Source organism: Canis lupus, chromosome 32 (assembly GCF_011100685.1).
Source record: "Canis lupus familiaris isolate Mischka breed German Shepherd chromosome 32, alternate assembly UU_Cfam_GSD_1.0, whole genome shotgun sequence".
Classification (NCBI taxonomy): domain Eukaryota; kingdom Metazoa; phylum Chordata; class Mammalia; order Carnivora; family Canidae; genus Canis; species Canis lupus.
The window spans coordinates 16943121-16964060 of record NC_049253.1 but is presented as its reverse complement, the minus strand read 5'-3'; the positions used below and the strand labels follow the sequence as shown (position 1 = coordinate 16964060).

The 20940-nt window shown below is 36.5% G+C and overlaps 1 protein-coding gene and 1 long non-coding RNA gene across 2 annotated transcripts in view; both read right to left on the bottom strand.

Moving 5' to 3' along the window:
* Positions 1 to 20940, bottom strand: part of PPP3CA (protein phosphatase 3 catalytic subunit alpha) — a 309732-nt gene that overhangs the window by 231488 nt on the left and 57304 nt on the right.
* LOC106558128 lies at positions 9598 to 20153 on the bottom strand. Its single transcript, XR_005382763.1, has 3 exons — positions 19907 to 20153; positions 12974 to 13243; positions 9598 to 9784 (listed from the first exon to the last, which is right to left on the bottom strand). It is a non-coding gene; the product is annotated as an uncharacterized LOC106558128 (long non-coding RNA).

The following is a 20940-nucleotide window of genomic DNA, read 5'->3' as shown; positions in this document are numbered from 1 at the left end:
AATATTCCTTACAGTCGAGTTTGTCAAACCATTTGCCAATGCATTACAGTCTGCCTCTTTAAGATATTCAAGTATTTCATCTTGAGTTTTCCTAACTAGTTTGGCCTGAACCCTGAAGAATGTTCTAATAAATATAGAACATGGACAAAAAGAAGAGTGAACCCCTTTTTTATGAATGGTGATTCAGGCAATGGATAACTGTACACGAATCACTTAGCAACATGAATAAATATAAACAGTGAGTTTTTGCTCACTCATGCTCTCTCTCTGTTTTTTTATCAACATCTGGCTTAAGAGAAGCTGAATGAAAGGTAAGGAGTGACTAAATCCCAAAGTAAAATCATAAGCGAAATAAAAATCATACAAGAGTAACAACAAACATTGCCTCAAATCAAACATAACACATTTACCATGATTCCAAATGCATAAAACTGAACTGACAAAACACACACACACACACACACACACACACACACAAAAAAAAAAAAAAAACCTGAACTGACAAACTGCATTGATCATTCACTCACAAGATAGAGGACTTAATTACATAACACAGGTAAATAAATCAAGGAAATGTTTCTACAGTAATGCTGTTTATATGTTCTACCTGGAAAAAGTATTATATTTATACAAATTTATTTGTGACATCATGCTAGAGGAAATGTGGAATTTATGTGTTATCTCTGCTGATGGAAAAATTATGTTTACTTATACAAACAGAAAGTAGAATGATGCTATACTTCAACAAACCTACTTTCTTATCCAGTGCCTTAGACAGAATCACAATAATTCCACGCTGTTTTTAAAGCCTCTTCCCTCCTCCCATCTACTCTACTTTTCACCAAAACTCTACATTTTCTTTCATTCACCCTACATGCTTATTACTCTTTTCCTAAACTCTGTCAAGATGGACAAACTACTGAAAATTTAAAAAAAGAATGGCTATACACATCCTTATGCTTTTATGACTTATATGCAGTATCAAAAGTATAAACAAGTAAATACAATTTAAAGTAAATATACTATTTCAATGAGGTTATTTAATTCAGATATCGACCTGGCTATGTGATGGCTGCTAATAAATTATAAAAATCAGTTTATTATATCCAATACCTCTCATTTAAAATCATGGTATTATTTACCCAGTCTACACCAACCACAGCTTAAAAACAAAATTTAAAACCTATAACTAAGAATTACTAATACAATTTCAAAGAGAAGTCAAGGTTGGGACCAACATGAAGACAATGTCTTCACACTGACAGACTCAGAGACAATATGATGACAAACAAGAGTATAGTCCACACTGAAATCTCCCAACTGAACCTGACTTCAACTCCTGAAAGCATTTTCAATTAAGGGTTATTTGTACAATATTCTCAAAGGAGAGAACATATAATAAGTGCTCAATAATTGTTGAGTACTATTGTCCTCTCCCATCTATAGTATCTAACCAACTAATTCTTGTCCATAAACAAGCCAAATACTCGAAGAGCATGAGGCACCCCTGTACCAGATTACCATCCTGGCTATCTTTTTCAAACAGCTGATAGGGCTATGACATGGTGAGATAAACATCTTTTCACCAGTCTGACTCTCCCCTGGGGCTTCATCGGTTACCTAGAGATGAAATAATATGTATGTATAGATTTCCACACCCTCATTCTGAGTGAGGACTCTATAAAATGAAACTCAGTTGCCTAATTGTTAGAAAAAAAATATATTAGTAGATAATTCATGTACTGAACAGAATATACATTAGATACAGGATAAGTTAATGATTCATTTAAAAGTTGAATAAAATTCTTCCATTAAATTAAAAAGTTCGTAAGTCAATGTAATACATAATATGTATTAATTATCCATAAATGTGAATAAAGGGTTTTTTTTTTTCCAACCAATATTTATTCAGGGTGGAGAAATTGCTAAAAGTTGTGTTACATACTTGGGATTACAATGCCAGGTACTTATACTCTAGTGGGAATGACAAGTAATCAAAAAATTACAGTACAGAAATGGTACTATGACATCTGCTTTGAAGGTTATAAGCCTAAGGTTTAGTAATAGAAATACTTGAAGCCCACACTAGACTAAGACTGGAAGAGAAAAGTGTAAGGAAGAATGGTTTCTAAAGGAAGGGACACCTATTCTGGCAAACAAGTGGAGGGAAGTGTGTTCCAGGCATATGGATGACCGTGTGCCAAGCCTCTGAAGCAACAGCAGGCCTAGTGGAGAAGCAACAAAGATTCCATAATAGTGGAAGCTTAGATTTTGTCCTTTAGTAAAGAGAAACCATCAAAGACTTTAAGCAAAGTAATAATACATGAGGCTACTTCTAAATGGCATAATTCAGCTACTGAGCTTCCTCAAAATTTGCCTTTACATTAAACACTGGCTTAACAGATCCATGCAATATCTAGAATCAGATGACACATAATTTTTTAAAATCCTACTCCCATCTTTTGTAGTTAATTGACACAATATTTTCTGAAGGTAGAAGTGTGCTTTGAAGAAGAAAAGCCAACATCTTTGAGTACTGGGATAGGGTGGGCAGTCAGGATAAGCAAAAGCACGGAAAGAAGGACATGGGAAAGGATGTGGCATGCTCCGGAAAGCAAATAACTAAGCCTCCTTCTAAGTGTAACAGGATTTCAGTCTCAGAAAAAAAAAAAAAAAAAAAAAAAAAAAACCTTAGCATAGAAAATGATAAGGTGGAAAGAGAGATTAAATGCCTTCAATTTAATTCAGCCACTAATGAGAAACAACTGAAATATTGTAAACTGAACAGTGACGAGTGAGAAAACGTGCCATGTCTGCAGACAAGTGTGTAGGGGACACTAGAATTATATAAGGGAATTTTTAAGGTTCTTGTTAACTTTCTCAGTTTAAATAAATACTTTCCTCTTTTTCAGAGATACATTAAATGGCCTAGGATTAAAAACAATATGGAGAACAATCTATATATTCTCATAATTATTTTCAACTAAAGCAAATGGGAAAGAGACATTACTCCTTTTCTACAAAAATATCTGCACACAGTTAATCATCAGTGGAAGAAATCTGAGACACGGAAGGAAAAGTCTGTCACATTCTACTGATCACATTCTTCAGTTGGTCCATACTGACAAAGTGGAATTTCAGCAACTGCAGGGGAGAATTCTGATGTCTCGGTTCTTTCTCTGGCTCCAGTGCGATTCGACCACAAGGCTAGACTCAACCAGAACACATAAAACTATCTTCATCTAGAACAGCATCCTGGATAAGTCAGAATCACTAGAAAGAGCGGCAGGTCAGAGTCCACAACACAAAGTAACACTGTAGTCATTTAACTCCTGGTGAACCTAAGATACAATTTCACCTTTACCTCCCCTCCATAACTAAACAAAGTTAAGGAAGACTCAAATCCCATAGAGCATATCATGTACATGAATGTGCTGAGACACACTAGGACTAACTCATTAGCCCCACAGGCAAGTAACATACCTGTGAACCAAATCTGAGACTTGTTTGTATCCAAAGTATCTTCCTTAGCAGCTTTGGGGAAAAAGCCAAGGACATTGTCATGATTTGATTACTATGTCATGTTCATGAACTTGATCTTGGCACTTGATTCTTTTAACTCCGTTGGCTCGCGGGACTTGGATTAAATATCAGCGGCCCAAAGTTCATAAACATTATTTGTTCAGTCCACTTCTATAAAAATTATAGAATGCAGTCACCAACTTCACTTATTATGTCTATTACTACCAAATGAGTCAGCATTTTTCATTTTTGCTGTTAGTTTTTATCAATGCTGGATTCTGCCTTTAAAAAGCTTTGCCAAGACCATTGAGCAGATCCCCCTCTCACTGAGATTCCACAGACTCCGTTCTGTCCTCACCAACTCATCCTGTCCTCACCAATTCAAACACCATCTGCTCCCTCATTCCCTCTCCCTTCACTCTTTTCTCTGAGTTCCAAGCATCCCTCCTCTTTGCCAAGGGAATCTTCCACTCATTTGCTTGAAAGTGCTTCTTTAGCCCAGTCTAGACCATTCTTTCATCAATTATGTAGAATAGTTATCCTACAACTTCAGATTCTCCCTGGGGATTGACTCTTTTTCACTCTTTGTACAAAAATTCTCAAGCCCCTTCTATGTAAGGAAAGAAAAAGAAAGAAAGAAAGAAAGAAAGAAAGAAAGAAAGAAAGAAAGAAAGAAAGAAAGAAAGAAAGAAAGAAAGAAAGGGAGGGAGGATGGAAGGGAGAAAGAGAGAGAGAAGGAAGGAGGGAGGGTAAAGCCTGTCCTCTGATCCTGTTCCCTCTCAATGTAATACCATTGTGATCACTTATCCTCCTATACGAATGTCTTGAAAATGCAGACTGCCCCAGCCTGCTGATTCCTCTCCTCTCTTCCTGCCCACCTCCTTGTATACCAGTTTTCTTAAAACCTTCTCCCAACTCCTGGCATCCGTATTTTATTACATGCCCACTACTCTAACTACTAAATAAAAATTTGGGGTCACCCAAGACCCATTCAGTTGTCACCTCATGCATGCAGTCAGTTACCAAGGTCTCCTATTTAGTTGGTTATTTCTATCATTTGTCTCAAATATATCTCTCAGGGCCAATATATTGCTTTAGGTAATTTTTACTTCCACCTAAAACATGGTGACATCTCCCTAACTGGTCTATCCACCTTTATCAATCCATTGCTTACCACAGGCTATAATAAATCTTTCCAGACATATACCAGACCATGTTTTACTTACAATTTAGACTATAAACTCCTATATACCCTGATTATAGAATATTCTTCCAAAGCCCAACTGCAATCATGCCACTCGTTCTAAATCTTTACCAGCTCCATATTCACAAGTGAATTAAATGCAATCATTTTAGCTTGTTACTCAGGGCTTTGCACAGTATGGGCCCAAACTGTCTCTATGAAATCTACTTTTCTCTAACTCATATTCTAGAATTCAAGTAAACAACATTAAGTTGTTTGTTCCCATCCATGAAGGCAGGGATAAAATGCTATTTAATTTTCTCACCTCCTATCATACAGAGAAGCATCATTATTCAAAAAAAGTGTTGAATAATAATCATTCAATGGGCTATCCATTGAATTAATAGTCTACTCAAAAGAAAAAAAAAAAAGAATCTAAGCCTCAAAGAGGGAATTGGTGTGTGTGTTTAACTGCTACATCCCCATAATCCAGAATACCTGCTGGTATTAACAGGCACTCATTAAAAAAATTTTTAAAAGAAATTATAAAACAAACAAGTACTCATTAAGTTAGATTGTTGGAAACATAAGTGTACCATGGTGCTATCCACTTTGTTTTACAGCTGTGAAGCACAGAAAGTGTACTGCTGTCATAATTAAGCACTTAAACACGAACATCATAAGGAAGATAACACACAAGTATTTGTAAGATAAGAGACCAAATGTGGCAGTACTCCAGAAATGTAGTATTAGCAGAAGGAAGGCTTTTACGTAGCCAGCCTCCATAAGCTGGCCTACATCTCTCCTGGAACATGCTAACATTTCGTAAATTTTCATTTTTCCTATGGTAATCTCTGTGGCATAGATGGGCTGCAGAGGATTTCACTAAATGTTAGGAAGGGTACCTAATAAATGGACTTAAAGGCACATAACATGAGATAGTAATGAAAATGCACTTCATGTGCTTCAGAGTGTGCTACGTGGAGATCAAGTTCTTGAGAATATTACGTAAAGGCAGCAATGTCCAAGAGTACAAAATGAAAAAGAAGGTGCTGAGTTTATAGCAATTTTATTTTCTAACATCAGTAACTTTTAAAATGGCTATAGCGGGCAGCCCCGGTGGCTCAGTGGTTTAGTGCTCGCTGCCTTCAGCCCAGGGCTTGTTCCTGGAGATCAAGTCCTACGTCAGGCTCCCTGCAATGGAGCCTGCTTCTCTCTCTCTGCCTTCTCTCTCTCTCTCTCTCTGTCTCTCATGAATAAATAAATAAATAAAATCTTTAAAAAAATAAAATAAAATAAAATGGCTATAGCTATTGCATAAAAAGAAGTATCGATGAGATCCATGAAAGACACAGTCCACTCACACGTGCATATGTGCCCATGTGAACACACGTTCTAGAAGTACGTTTCATTAATTGTAAATGTGTATCTCAGACTATTATTCCATCACAGGATAGAGGAATGTCTAACTTCAGGTGCCAGATAAGGATGTTCAAACTAAGCTGACTGCAAACTCTGAGATACAAAGGAAAGGCTCACTGTATAAATACTGTAAGTTCCTAAAAGTATGTTTAGAGAAACAAAACAATGGCTTACCAATTATTTCAGATGCACTAAGCTACAGGAAATGAGGTACCAAAAACTGTTTTCAAGTAGACCTTATTGGTCTATTTAAATAGTTATACTAAGGAATATCTCCTAGAAATGGCACATTAGGTATACTGACAAAAAGGACCCATCCAACTTGTTTTATACTCGCTTTGTTTAAATTGATTGGTTTTTACTTATTAATTTACAGGTTGGCTGGTCCAGACCCTGATTCCCTACATAAGCTTTAGCAACTGGATAAGATCCATTTTTAATTACCAGTATCATCATTTGCATTCAAGTAAATCATGGTATAGAAGTCCTTTTTGGCATTTTTTACTCCAAAGTAGGTTAAATTTAGTGTGATTCTATGAATATTTAGGAATAGTTCCATAATCTACATGTGGAAATCATTTTAATAATTTTTTGTTAGTCTCCCATATTACATGGAATGCCAAGTTTCTGGCTTCCAAAACAAGCCAGACTTGTGATCCTATCAAAACTACTATAAAACTTACTCATTTTACCTACGTCAAGTCACACTTCTCTCTAAAAGACATTACTTTGTAGCCAAACTTATAAAATGTAATTAATATGCATTACATTATAAATATCAAACAAAGAAAACAGAAGAAATTCTGTACCTGAAAGGTATGCAGAGAGTGGTGATTCTGTGAGGATTAGGGATGGTCACTAGTTTTAGCTACCGACAAATATACCTACCACTTCATATATGTGCTCCTCAGGGTCCTAATGTCATACAGACACTGGTTTCCACTGGGCACACTGGGTGTGCTCCCCACCCACCCTTTCAAGTCCTCTGGGTTTCTCTTTACAGGACTCCATATGTTTTCTAAACCACCTTAAGTAAAAAGTAGCATTTAGTCAACAATAAATTCATTAGAAATACTAACAATTTATGCATTTAGCTAGATAATTATATAATTAAGTCCACTCAACAAATCCTTTTTTCATTCAACCAATAATAATTTATTGGTGCCAAGTGTAATTGGTAAGTGCTAGTCTCTATTATGCGTGTGTGTGTGTGTGTGTGTGTGTATACATATATATATAACATCAATTAGAAGCAGAAGTTAATGTTTTGTGTATAAATATGATATTCTCTTTTCGCCTTCTAATTGGACAAAGCAACCATAAATTTAAAAGGCAGAAAGCATTGGCAATTGTTTACTCATTGGTGAGCCAGTGGAATACGAATCAAACACAAATAAAAATGCAATAAATAAGGATAAAACTTCTGACCTATGCCTTATTTATCTATCACACATGTTGCTTTTAATTCTGGATTGAATTTGTCTCCTTTTGGGGGGAGGGGATCTTATCCCTCCCCCTCTCATCTTCAGACACTATTTTTCTTCCTGTTACTGCATGAGTCAGCACCACCGGAAATGGACAGCTTCCTGCTGTTTATTAAGAGGCGAAAAGTCTTCTCCTTATGAAATGATACAATGTAGCTAAGTCACAAACAAGGATAAAAGATACATCCAAAAACATGGGGGGGATTAAACACACACACATACACACACACACACTATAACAAAAATGCCTTCACTAAACAAATGTCAATGTCACTTTGATGCAATTCATCTTCTTAAAACAAAATTTAAAATATAACATACTGCAACTATCTTTGTCACTCTTAACAATAATGTGATGATTTAACTATTTTAATTCGCTTAATAACTGGGAATAATACCATGTTTTAAATTAGTAGTTAGGCCTAGTTTGCTTCAAAAAGACTTCCCTGACACCCCACTCCCTATACCTGCAAGTTAGGTTAAGTAATTTGACACTTGCTTGGAATACTTCATTCACCATCCCCAGTCAATAATATAATATTGAAACTCTGCTTTAGATTTTTCTCCTCCACTCTACGTCTTCTAGTTCTGTTATTCTGGTTATATAGCATTTAATAATGCTATATACCATTTAGTGAATACCTTCAGTAGAGTTGGCCTGTTACATTCATTATCTCATTTAAAACCATAACTACTTTATGGAACATTTAGTTCCATTTTATATTCAAGACATCTACCCATTAAAGAATTTATATGAATTATAATATGAATTATAACTAAGCAGTAGTCAGAATTTAAACCCAGTTGTTGGGTACCTTCCAGAGATGGACTGTCTCATCCTATCATGCACAAGAAGTACAGGGTACTATATAATATAATAAGGTAATCATATCAAGACTCATTTATCTATTCAATACAAACTTACCTAAGAAAGAAGTTTCCAACATTACAGACCATTAGCATATTTCTCTTTTGTACTGATACTTCTACTTAGAGGCAACGCAAGAAGAATCACATACAGTCCAAAAACCTGTGCCTCAGTTTCCCCACCTGCACAATTTGGTTAATAATAATACCAATCTACTTCATAAGACAAAATAAGTTGAAAAAAAAAAAAAAAGACTAAATAAGTTGGTATTTGTAAAGTACCTGAAATAGTACCTGGCAGAGTCAAGGACTAGGTAGGCATTTGTTAAACAAAAGTACTCTCCATGGGTAGACTGTATCAAATCTGCTCAATGGCAAACTCTGTTGACAGCACAACATGTACTTTATTTATAGAGAAACACCTTGTAACACAAATACTTTTAAACATTCCCTTAGGGCAAGGGCACTAGTTGACAAGGTAGACAATGAGCAAACTGTTCCTAGGTAGGAATGAAGAGCTAGGAGCCGGGGTGAAAAGACAACAGAGGAGAAACTAAATGGCTTCAGACCTTCTTCAAAATAATTTTTTCCAGATTGATTTTAAATCATTTGAAGTAGCATCAGACCTTAAGAGCATCCCTACTTCAAAGTAGGATGAATTTTAAAAGTTTTGATTATGATCCTCCAATTGGTGGCATAATTATCAATTTAAGAGTGGTATATAGTAGTTAATATTTTGAAAACACAAACTGGTATGTGTTACTTCCTAAATCAAGGTTAGTTTTCAACTTCCCAACACACAAGGATATCTATTACTCTTGAATTAATGAGCATAATTTCTTCACTCTTAGATTCTATTTCTAATAGAGAATAATAATAATTAAAACTTGGGGGATCCCCGGGTGGTTCAGCAGTTTAGCACCTGCCTTCAGTCCAGGGCATGATCCTGGAGTCCCCAGAGAGAGTCCCATGGCAGGCTCCCTGTATGGAGCCTGCTTCTCCCTCTGCCTGTGTCTCTGCCTCTCTCTGTGTCTCTCATGAATAAATAAATATTTTTTAAAAAGAATTTAAAAAATAATAATAATTAAAACCACTCATTTTATTAAGACAACTCGTATTTATAAGCCTGAATCTCAGATGTAAGTAGTTTTATTTCCCTTCTATTTAAAAATAAGCTTCAATATATATTGAACCTCTAGGGTCAGAATGGATGAAGGAATGGAATGGAGGAATTATTTCAGAAAGATGGCTAAGGCGGCTTCTACTAGAGGAATTCCACTTCTAGAGGAATGACAGTATCTGCAGACTAAAAGAAAAAAAAAAAAAGATGAAACAGGAAAACATGCTGAATCAAAAAGCAATAGAAAGCTATCATAACCTAAGTTTTTAAAAATGTATTTAAGCAAATAAACACCTGAAAAAGCTTTATATAAAGAAACTATAAAATAACCCCCTAAATAACATAGAGTAGATTAAAAGAAAACATTATAGATGAAAAATATATTTAAATTTCAGTCTATTTTATAATCATTACCCATTATTAAAAAAATCCCAGCTATCATTTTGCTACAACTTCCAAACTCTTCAATTACTTTATTTCAACTAATGATACTGAAGATCTGTTGAATTATTTAGTAATTTAGGACAAAATTTATTCTGCATGAATGCTTACCCAACATTAATTTCTGATTTCCCAACTTCTCTAAAGGAGACACTTCCAGTTCATAAACATGTCTCTATAACTTAATCTTTTCATTTACTGTATTATAGCATGAAAGTCGTGGATTATATAAAAAGAATACCTGGAGCATTTTCCACATTTGTAAAATCTTCAGCATTTTTCCAGCCTTTAGAGAAAGCCTGCCTTTCCACAAGTCTAGTCTATATAATTTATTTAATGTTTCACTTCATAAAACACTTTAATCAAGTTAAAGTGAAGGTTCATTTAGATTATTATAAATCTAACAGGTGATTTATTATATTCCAAGCCATTTCAAGCAATAAGACAATTAGTATCAGATAAGATGTGTGAATAATAGCATTCAAAGCCTTTAAAAAGCCAGTCATTAAGACATAGTTTTATTTCTTAATCATAAGATGTTCAAAAGTCCAAAAATAAAACTGAATGGTTTTCATTGATTGGGCTCCAAAGGTTAATTACCTAACATGGTTGGCAGGCCTAGCCTCCGACCTCACTTCCTCATTAGCCTCATTATTTCTTCATTAACCTCTCACTTAACGGTATGTATTCCAGCCACTAAGAACAACTTTCTGTTCTGCAAACGCTCCTCTGCCTTGACTAACAGAAGCTTCTTCACGGGCTGCCTAGTCCTTCACCTACAGCCCTTCCTCTCTTAGCAGCTCCTCACCTGGCTAACTGCCACCTGTCTCTCAGGTCCCATTCAGCTGTCACTTCCCACAGGACACCTTTTCTGATGCCTCAGGGCTGGGGGTCAGTGTCTGCCCTCTGCTCCTACAGCATGTTACTCTACCCTGTAATAGCCTACAGAAAGTTATACCGCCTTTCACAGCCAACCCTGCAGAAATGTGATTGGTAACACGGTACCACCTTTCACCACCCACATGCCTCTAGACCACTGCAAAGATGACCTAAGGCTGGGGAAAATACACTTCTATCAATAAGAAATCATTACAAAGCTCCTTTCACAATTATTTTCCAACAAAACAAGAGGCTCATTACAGGAAAAATAGCAGTCCACCTTCAACATTTTTGCACTTAATATTATCAAAGATAAAAGTAAAAAAACCAAGGTCTTTCCAAAATGTATGCAGAACTTAACAAAAGATGTTATAAGCTTTCTATAGACCAAAGACCCAAAATTATAAAATATGATGCAAATGAGAATCCACCTATCTATTTCTTTTAGTTCCCTTTCAACCTTCTTTGAGAGAAGCTGATTATATAAAGAGGTCACATTTATGTCTTATCAAGGTTTTGTATAATATGGTTACGGAAACTTGACCACATGAAACACAGAAGAAAATTTAAAAATACCTCCAGAGAAGTGCCCCCTCTGAAACTTGTAACCTGAAATCCCTAGAACACAACCAAAGGATAGAAGCATCATCTCGATTCATGAGGGGGCCTCTAATTCACCTAATGTAGAAGCATCGCTATCACCCTTTATCTAAAGGAAACTGTACTCATTATTTTTTTCTGAAGATTGATCTTTTAAAATTAGTTTGCCTTTAATTCAAATTTTAATTCCTCTTATGCCATCTCAATCTTTCACTGAAGTTTTTTCATGATCATATTCTTTTTTTTAATTTTTTGTTTTTCTTTTTCTTCACATTTGTGAAGTCGTTTATAATTTACATGGTACTTTCACATCCATTATCACCTGGTTCATTATTTCATTCACCCCATCTCACACTCATATTGTAGTTAAATACCCACTGTGGACTAGAAAATGGGATTTGCTCGTTTTAAAAACATATTAATAGAATTTAGTTTTTAAGGTAATTTTAGATCTACAGAAAAAATCAACAGAAAGTACAGAATTTCCGTCTACCTCCTGACTCCCCTCCAGTTTTCCTGTTATTAACATCCTGCATTAGTGTGACATATTTGTTACAACTGAATCGATATCGATATATTATTAAATAAGTCTACATGTAATTTAGGGTTCACACTTGGTACTGCATAGTTCTGTGGATTTTGACAAATACATAACGTCATATTTTCACCACTACAATATCACACAGAGTAGTCTCCATGCCCTGAAAACACTCAGTGCTTTATCTGTTCTTCCCTCCTGCTCTCCCATACTCTCCTGGAATTCTTGAGGATCACTGGTGTTCTTGCTGTCTCTACAGTTTTGTCTTGTCAAGAAAGTCGTATAGTTAGAATCATATAGGACATAAACCTTCCACGTTGGCTCCTTTCACTTTGCAATCAGCATTTAAGGTTGCTTCACTTCTTTGTGTGGCTGGATATGATGAGAGAGGCAGAAACACAGGCAGAGGAAGAACCAGGCTCCCCACGGGGAGCCAGATGTGGAACTCAATCCCAGGACCCTGGGATCACACCCTGAGCCAAAGCAGATGCTCAACCACTGAGCCACCCAGAAGCCCTTGGACAGAAGTTTCCAACTCCTTTTGGTAAATACCTAGAAGCACAGTTGTATTTTTTTTTGTTTCGTTATTTTTTTTTACTAACAAATCTAACACTTTTTAAAAAATTAGATAACTAATTATGCAAGAGTTTCTAATGGTTCTTGTCTCCTCAGAAATTCATCCACTACCTAGGTCAGAATGAGGGTACACATCCAATTCACACATGCACACAATTCTTATTAGAACAAAAACAAAAATTAACCTTGACTTTTTTCTATAGAGATGTATGTACATCCTTGCCAAAATGTTCATCAAAAATTAAAATGGATTGGTAAATGTACACTGGCTTAATTTTTTTTCATTGACAACCCTCAGACAAATCAAGCCAACAATATTTGTCAAATACCTAAGTACCTACTATTGCAAATGACTGGCTGGTTGCAAACTTGGTCTCTAATTTCTGCTGCTCAATGGTTTAAGAGTGTTTCACAATTCTGTCTACTTCAAGGATACAGAATGCTCCCTCCAAACAGAAATTTCCATGAGAAATGAAGCAGTTAGTTATAATACTAAGATAGAGACTTTATTGCAGTCTTTTAAGTTCTCTTCTTAATCTTCTTAGGATCCATCTTGATTTTTCTTAAAGCCTAAGTTAGCCAGGAATTTTTCCTAAGTCACAATGTGGAACCTGCCAATATAGAGAAAGGGCATTTTTTTTTTAATATGCAGAGAGAGCCACTTCTTTATTCTAATACGGCAACAAACATAAAAAATGAATAATAAGTAAAAGCCATTATGGAAAAATTAAGTACAGTTCTTTTAACTATGACTTTAATATTCAATATTTCAGAAAAATTTAACACTGAATTTATTTTATCCTATACATTTTTTTTAAATTATAATCTTATGGTCAGCATATTTTCATATTTTATTTCATTTAAATAAATAAATTTGTCTCCTACCAATTGTCAAACTTTCACTATTACCCCATTACTCCAAATTTTGTCTCTTGCTAGCTCTCAGAATTAGATCCATTAACTACCCAATGAGAAACTAGATGCATTCCCTCCACCATGTTCCCATCTGCTGTGGTTTAAAAATAACACCTGCTCAGAAACAGATTTCTCCATGCTAACCTAGGGGCTCTTGAACTGCATGCCTCCTGGGTCTCTCTATTTGTTATAAGGTAGATCATGAATGCCATAAAGGTAGGATATCAGCTCCACTGAGTCCTGAGATCTTACAGGTCACCCAGGGCTACCCATAATTTGACATGTGTTAGCAATGTCACAGTAGGGTTTATATAAGGCAGTCCCAGTTTTTGCCTGTAGTACTTGCATCTTCAAAGCATCCTGATTTAGACAACAAATTATGTGATTACGCTGGCCATAAGCATTCCCTCCCCCACCCATTCACTTTACATATTCCCTACCATCCCTGTAAACAAACACTCTGTTGACACCTAGCCCCTTCATGCCACTGGCTATCAAAACTTCCACAGCTCTGAGTACAAGAATTCTGCAAATACTATTTTTCATACACACTATATTCTATGCAAGACTGTTTTTAAATATGACAGATTTGTTTTAAGAAACCTGAGTAGTTTCCTAATAAAGCATTTGTCCCAACCAAAAAAAAAAAAAAAAAAAAAAAATGCAACTAAAAGGTCTTGCATCAGACTTAGGAGTATGATACTCTTCTTGAATAGAAGAATCTCAAACTACAGATGCCTGGCTCAGTGGTTGAGCGTCTACTTTCGGCTCAGGGCGTGATCCTGGAGTCCCAGGAACTTGTCCCACATCAGGCTCCCCCTGGGGAGCCTGCTTCTCTTGATGCCTAATGTCTCTGCCTCTCTCTCTCTCTCTCTCTCTCTCTCATGAATAAATAAACAAAATCTTAAAAAAAAAAAAAAAAAACAATCTCAAGCCAATCACCTTCTCACCAAGATAAATTTGCTCAATGTTCTAAAGTGAAAATTGGAATTGTTGTCAGGGATCCAAGCTTAATAGTAAAGATGAGCACCTAGAATTCAAGTCAATTTTTAAAAAGGAGATAGTCTGGCCACAAAACACACAATTCAATTTCATTTTACAGATGACAAGGCCAAAAAAAAAAAAAAAAAAATTCCAGAAGCAGCAGAGTGATGAGTAAGAACAAGGTGGGAAACAAGCTTGGGGTAGCTTAATTAAGGGTCTGAGGAATGAGATTTAGAAAGCAGAAGTCAGGGCAACACACATGTGTTAGGAGGTACTAGAGGGGCAGAAGCAGAGGGAGGCCATAAGCAGATGACCAGCAGCATCAGATACCTGACAATCCTGAATTTGTACAAAAAACCCACAATCATTTACAATTTCCATTAGTAATGGGTGAAGAAATCCTTTCCCATGACTGGTGTGTGATGATTGCTAAATGGTTAGTGCTGCATATAATGTGATGTTTTGTGTCAGAATTAGTCTGGCCCAGCAAAAGATAACTTGCAGAGTCATTCACCAGCTTCAACTGTGCTCAGCCTGAAACCTGATTGAAACCAGCTGAGCCCATGACATCACCACAGGCTTTTTACTATAAAAAGGGCAAGCTCTGTGAGGTCAGGAAGCAGAACTAAGCTCCGTGAACAGAAGCCAAGATGGAAGAGGGAAGAGCCAAGTGAAGTTCAGAGGAGGAGATTCATTCCAAGAAGGAGCTAGGATGAGCAATTTGCTCAGAGACAGCTGCAGAAGAAAAGGCGCACGATGGAAATTTCCCCTTAAGAGCAAGGGGCTGCTGTCTCCCGAAGACAAACATTATCTAAAGCAAAGACTCAAAGGAGAAATGGATTTAAGCTATTTCAGATTTTCAGTTCCTGGAAATGAAGTAGATGCAACATTATCATGGTAATAGTATTCATCATGTAGTCTCTCACTCAACATATATTAATTGAACACCTATGGATCAGGAACTGCTGTAGAAAATAGGAATATGATAGTGAATAAAATGGACAAAAGTCACTGCTTCACAGATCATACATCCTTGGAATGAAAACTAACAAAAGGACAAATATACACCATGTCAAATAAGGATTACAGGAAACAATGAAGAAGAGAAAATGGTGGCACCAATGGTGGTGCATGAGCATAGACAAATGGAGGTGGGGATATGAGCTGTGTGCAAGTCTGGGAGAAAAGCATGGCAGGCAAAGGTGACAGTATGTACAGAGGCCTAGATCTGGGAGTGTGTTTTCTATGTTTGAGGAACACCAAGAAGGCCAGTGCTACCAGTCAGAAAGAACAAAGGGAAGCAAGACTTTGTGAACAAGTTAATTCAGAATGCAAGCTAAGGTGTCAAGCAGGTATTTGGACACATGAGACCAGAGACTCTGGGAAAAGAGTCAAACGGTGGACAAAAATTAGGAACCATGGGTGTATAGATGATGTGCAACAGAGACCCCACCCCACCGGTGCATATAGATGGAGAAGAGAAGAGGGACATCCCAATGGAGGTTGAACAAAGGATGAACCAGCAAAAAAGAGAGAATAGTCTAGAAGGTAGGAGGAAAAGCAGGAGAGTGTGATGCCTTGATACTCTAGCAAAAAAAAAAAAAAAGTGCTCCCTGGGAGATGATAGGATTTTTTTTTTAAACATTTATTTATTCATGATAGACACAGAGAGAGACAGAGAGAGAGAGAGAGAGGCAGAGGCAGAGACAGGCAGAGGGAGAAGCAGGCTCCATGCAGGGAGCCTGACATGGGACTGGATCCCGGGTCTCCAGGATCACTCCCTGGGCTGAAGGCGGCGCTAAACCGCTGAGCCACCCAGGCTGCCCGAGATGATAGGATTAATTGTATAATAAGGCTGCTGCCACGTCAAGTTAGATGGGCCTATCACTGGCCTTGACAACACGGATGTTAGTAGAAACCGAGTAGAACAAGATCAGGCTCTGAGCAGAGCAGAGAGAGAGGAAAAGCATTTGAGGAGGATCTAGAAAATAGGAGGAGGCAACCTTCCAAAGACAGCGAATGTACACAACTCTTTCAAGAAGTTCTGCTAGTAGCTGGGTAAGAATGTGGGCTCAGGAGATGGTTGAATATAGGACCAAAAAGTTATAGCATGTTTTTCTGCTAATGGGAATGATCCAGTAAGTAGGGAAAACAATGATGCAGAAAAGAAAGGGACTTGCTGGGGCAATGCCCTCATATAAGCAATGGGGAGTGAGATCTAGTGAAGAAGGCTTGGCCCTTCCCTGGCCTCAGTGAAATTGAATGTGTGCAGGTTCCAAGGTTATTTGATTTGTTTAGTTTTTTGTTTTTGTTTTCTTTTTTTAATGAAATTATGTTGGCTATTAATGAGATTGGGTCAGAAAGAACTTACCACGACTGTCTGAAGTTCTTAAGTTATTTAGGCTATACCCGGCTGAGTTTTAAATGAATCAAATGTAATAATCGGAATGTGGTGAAACACACAGTGTCCAACTCAGTAAAACAAACTGCTGTCTGTATTTAAATTTCTTTTCCTTTACTCTTCCTCTTATGCATAAAATAATAATCTTCTTCTAAGTTAGTGAAAATGCTTGACTTAATATAACAAAGGCAGGCTTGCTAGTTAACTAGGTTCCCAAATGACAGACAAATAACAAACCAGGAGCAGGATAACCACAGGAGAAGAATTTGCATTCAATACACTCTCAAATATCAGCCTATGAGTACATTTTCATGGGACTTTCCATGTCTACAATAATTGACATTTAAGTTTGATAGCCCTCACCACATGTCTTTTCCTGGGAAGAGCTACTCCAGATAACAGTATTTTAAAGAATAGTTTAAATGTGGTTTGCAGTTATTCTATATGAGCACAGATAATACCACTACCAATATAATTTAGATCTGACTTAACTGCTAAAACCTATTTTGAGTGAGGGTGTTTTTGACAGTCTAAGCACGGATGACCAGTTCACACCCAGCTGGTGGCAGCAAAGCCAGCACGAGGAGGTGGCTGAAAAAACAACAATAACAAAAATCAGCCTTTCTATCCTATCTGTGAAACCCAGAAGATGGCAAAGGAGATTAGGATGGGAGAAATGTGATGGATTGACCTCAGTAGAGATCAAGAGAGGATTTAAAGCTCTGAGGTATGCATCTAGAGGTCTTACTAGATGATTGCTTTGATTTGATAGAAACACATGGAATATCAGGCCCTGAATTGCCCATGTCCTGGTGCACATGGGAAGGTAAGTAGCATATTCTCTGTAGTGCATTGACCCCTGAGCTTCTAGAACCCATTTGAAAGCTGATGTCTGACACACTTGCTCTGGATTCTATGCCATTAAATCTCATTTCTTCTCTGCTCTATTCATCTGTTAATTTTGTATCCCACATAATTCTACTGTCAAGAGATGTCCACTGACTGCAGTTAACATAATTTAATACAACAAATGTAGGTACTTAGCACCTTAGCAAGTTTCAGTTCCTGAGCCTGAGAAGGTGCAGGAAGCAAAGCCAGGCTCTCAAACCCCTTATACTCTCTGGTTGAAGCACAGAGAGGACAATCTCTTCCCAGGGATGTCCTCAACACATGTATCATAGGTTTTTAAACAGCTATTCAAACTCTTAACTTCCAAGAAATCAGCAATCATAATAAGTGGGTACCTTTTCTTTCTAGTTGTTCCTAACTTACCTGGGACAAATAATATCTGGTTCAAATGTATTAAGTGAGAAGAGATGATTTTGTAAGTTCACATGACACAAACATCTCATTTTAATCAAAACTTCCTTCGTGCTTTTAAAAGAAAATTAAACTACAAAAATTCAAAATGTGCATTGACTCTGCTTTCTCACAAATTTTTTTCACATTACCATTTTACCAAAAAATAATGTACAGGAAACACCCAAATTTCAGCAAGATGCTCTTCAAACAGTTGGTTTTACTGTTTCACTGGTCCACAGCATAGGTTCAGATGAAAGTAAGCATCTGGCCTTAATGTGGCAACTAATTTTGTAACTTGAGGAAACACATCTAAGCCTTGGTTCCTTCATCTATAAAAAAAAGACCACTGACTCCTATGACTCATATTGTTGCCTTTAGCTGTGATACATATGATTTCCTTCCACACAATATTATAAATTATTAGTCTCTCAGGTTCCTAAGGTTTTATCAACAAATAGCATAACTATTTTAATTTGCAATGAAAAGCTAAATATGCCAGGTGCAATACAAATGAATTAACAAACTCAGAGTATTTTAAATTTAGAAAAATCAGTGCTTGCAAGGAGAAAAGGTTTAAGTAATATGGTAGACAATTCTGGAGATTGCTGCCTGGAAAACACTTCCTCTTCCCCTGAGAACTGTCATCAGCACTCCCATATGAACACTAATTCTGCAACCCAACCCACAGTTGATTGATTTGGGGGTCGACGCCAGGCCCAAGCTTAGACAATCAGGTTGTCACTCCCTGGAAGTTGTGGTTTTGATTTATAAACACAGGCTGGGAGCCACTAATATCTGGGTCATGGTAAATAGTTACCATAACTCTGAAGAGTCCACCACCCCTGCTTCTCTAAAGATCCCAAAGCAGTCCTGTGTCCCTAGGGCCACCTTGGCTTCTTAATTTTATCAAGGCTGATGGCTTAATTATTCTCAGGATTCCTTTACATGTTGAAAAAAATTATATCTAAATTAACACTAAATAAAATAAAAAATCCAGCTCCTCAGTTTGACTAGTCATATTTCAAGCACTCAAACGTCATGTATGTCTACTGGCTACCACATGGGACAGCCCAGGTTTAGAGTACATTTCCAACATTAAAGAAAGTTCTTTTGAATAATGCTGCCCTAGACACTTCTAATAAACTTCCTCTTTTCTTAAGCTGCTAGGATCAGGATTTGCGTGTGTGTGTGTGTGTGTGTGTGTGTGTGTTTTGTTTGTATGTTTTTATACTCTCACCTAGTAGACAGAGTCTTAACATGAGGTTAACAGGAGGTATGATATAATCCCTAATGGGATTTCCAAAAAATTAATCTCTAATGGGATTTCTGGGTACTCTCAAGGATTCTAAGTCTTAGAGTTAATGTCCCTTCAAAACTTAAAGTTTACTCATACCACTCCTGGACTCCTGGGTCACAGAATTGTAGAATTTAAGAATTTGGGAAAACTTTATCAATTATCTAATTTTATTTCCTGTTTTTTTACACATAAAAAAATTAAGACTCAAGAAGTTTTTAACATTTGTTTCTGAACAGTACTAAATTTGGCTTAATCAAGTATAAATCAAGACAAGATATATAAAGTATCAAGTAAAATGTAATATGCAACATAACTCTGCAAATCTCATGATTACCCAAGTAACCAGGCATGAAGTTTAAATATTTATTTACTCACCAGCCTGTTACTTCACCAACTGCTTCCTACTCTTTCCCCACATCTCTCTCTCTCTTTCTTTTTTTTCATTTATTTTGTAAGGTACTTTCGCCATGGTTACCATTGTTTTGAGTGTCATAGTTCCCCATATCTAAAAGGCACAGAAAACATTCTGTACTTTCAAATCAGGGAGCAAATACACTTTTATTGTAATTTTTATTTTTTCACTAGAACCTTTATGTTCAGATCTGCTACATGATTAGTCATCTGTACAGATTGGAATCTGGATAGCGAGAAATGTTTTTATTCCATTGCTTTTAAACAAATAGTAACTAAACATCATTTAAAATATGTGGATTAGGGGGATCCCTGAGTGGCTCAGTGGTTTAGCACCTGCCTTCGGTCCACGGCATGATCCTGGAGTCCCAGGATCGAGTCCCACGTCAGGCTCCCGGCATGGAGCCTGCTTCTCCCTCCTCCTGTGTCTCTGCTTCTCTCTCTATGTCTATCATAAATAAATAAATAAATAAATAAATAAATAAATAAATAAATAAATATTTTTTTAAAAATGTGGATTAAAATGTCATACCTATGCATCAATGGATTTAAACTTGCTATCTTCATAAAGCAATGTGTTATCTTTAACCAAAAAAATAAACATTTATAACATAAATCCAAATACAATAAAAAAGGATTCTAACCCTCTGTCATATGCACTGACTCATACCTAACTGTGGTGAAATCCGATTGTCCACCTAATAAAGAATTTGCAGGTTGTTTTCAGCTAAATATAGAATGCAATATTTATGCAATATTAATTTTGACATAAAGAATTATTTTTAAACAATCCGTATACTGTATTCTTCTCTGAAGTCAAATGCTGTCAAGCATTAGGGGAGTTTATGAATTCCCAACCATCACTTCCATTAAAAATAAACAACTTATATGTTTTCCCCTATACAGATTTGAATCTAATATGACTGGTTTGTAAGAAAATGGAGCAAAATGGTGATGATCCCTGTGTACAATACACCATTACAGACTCCTATTTTTGT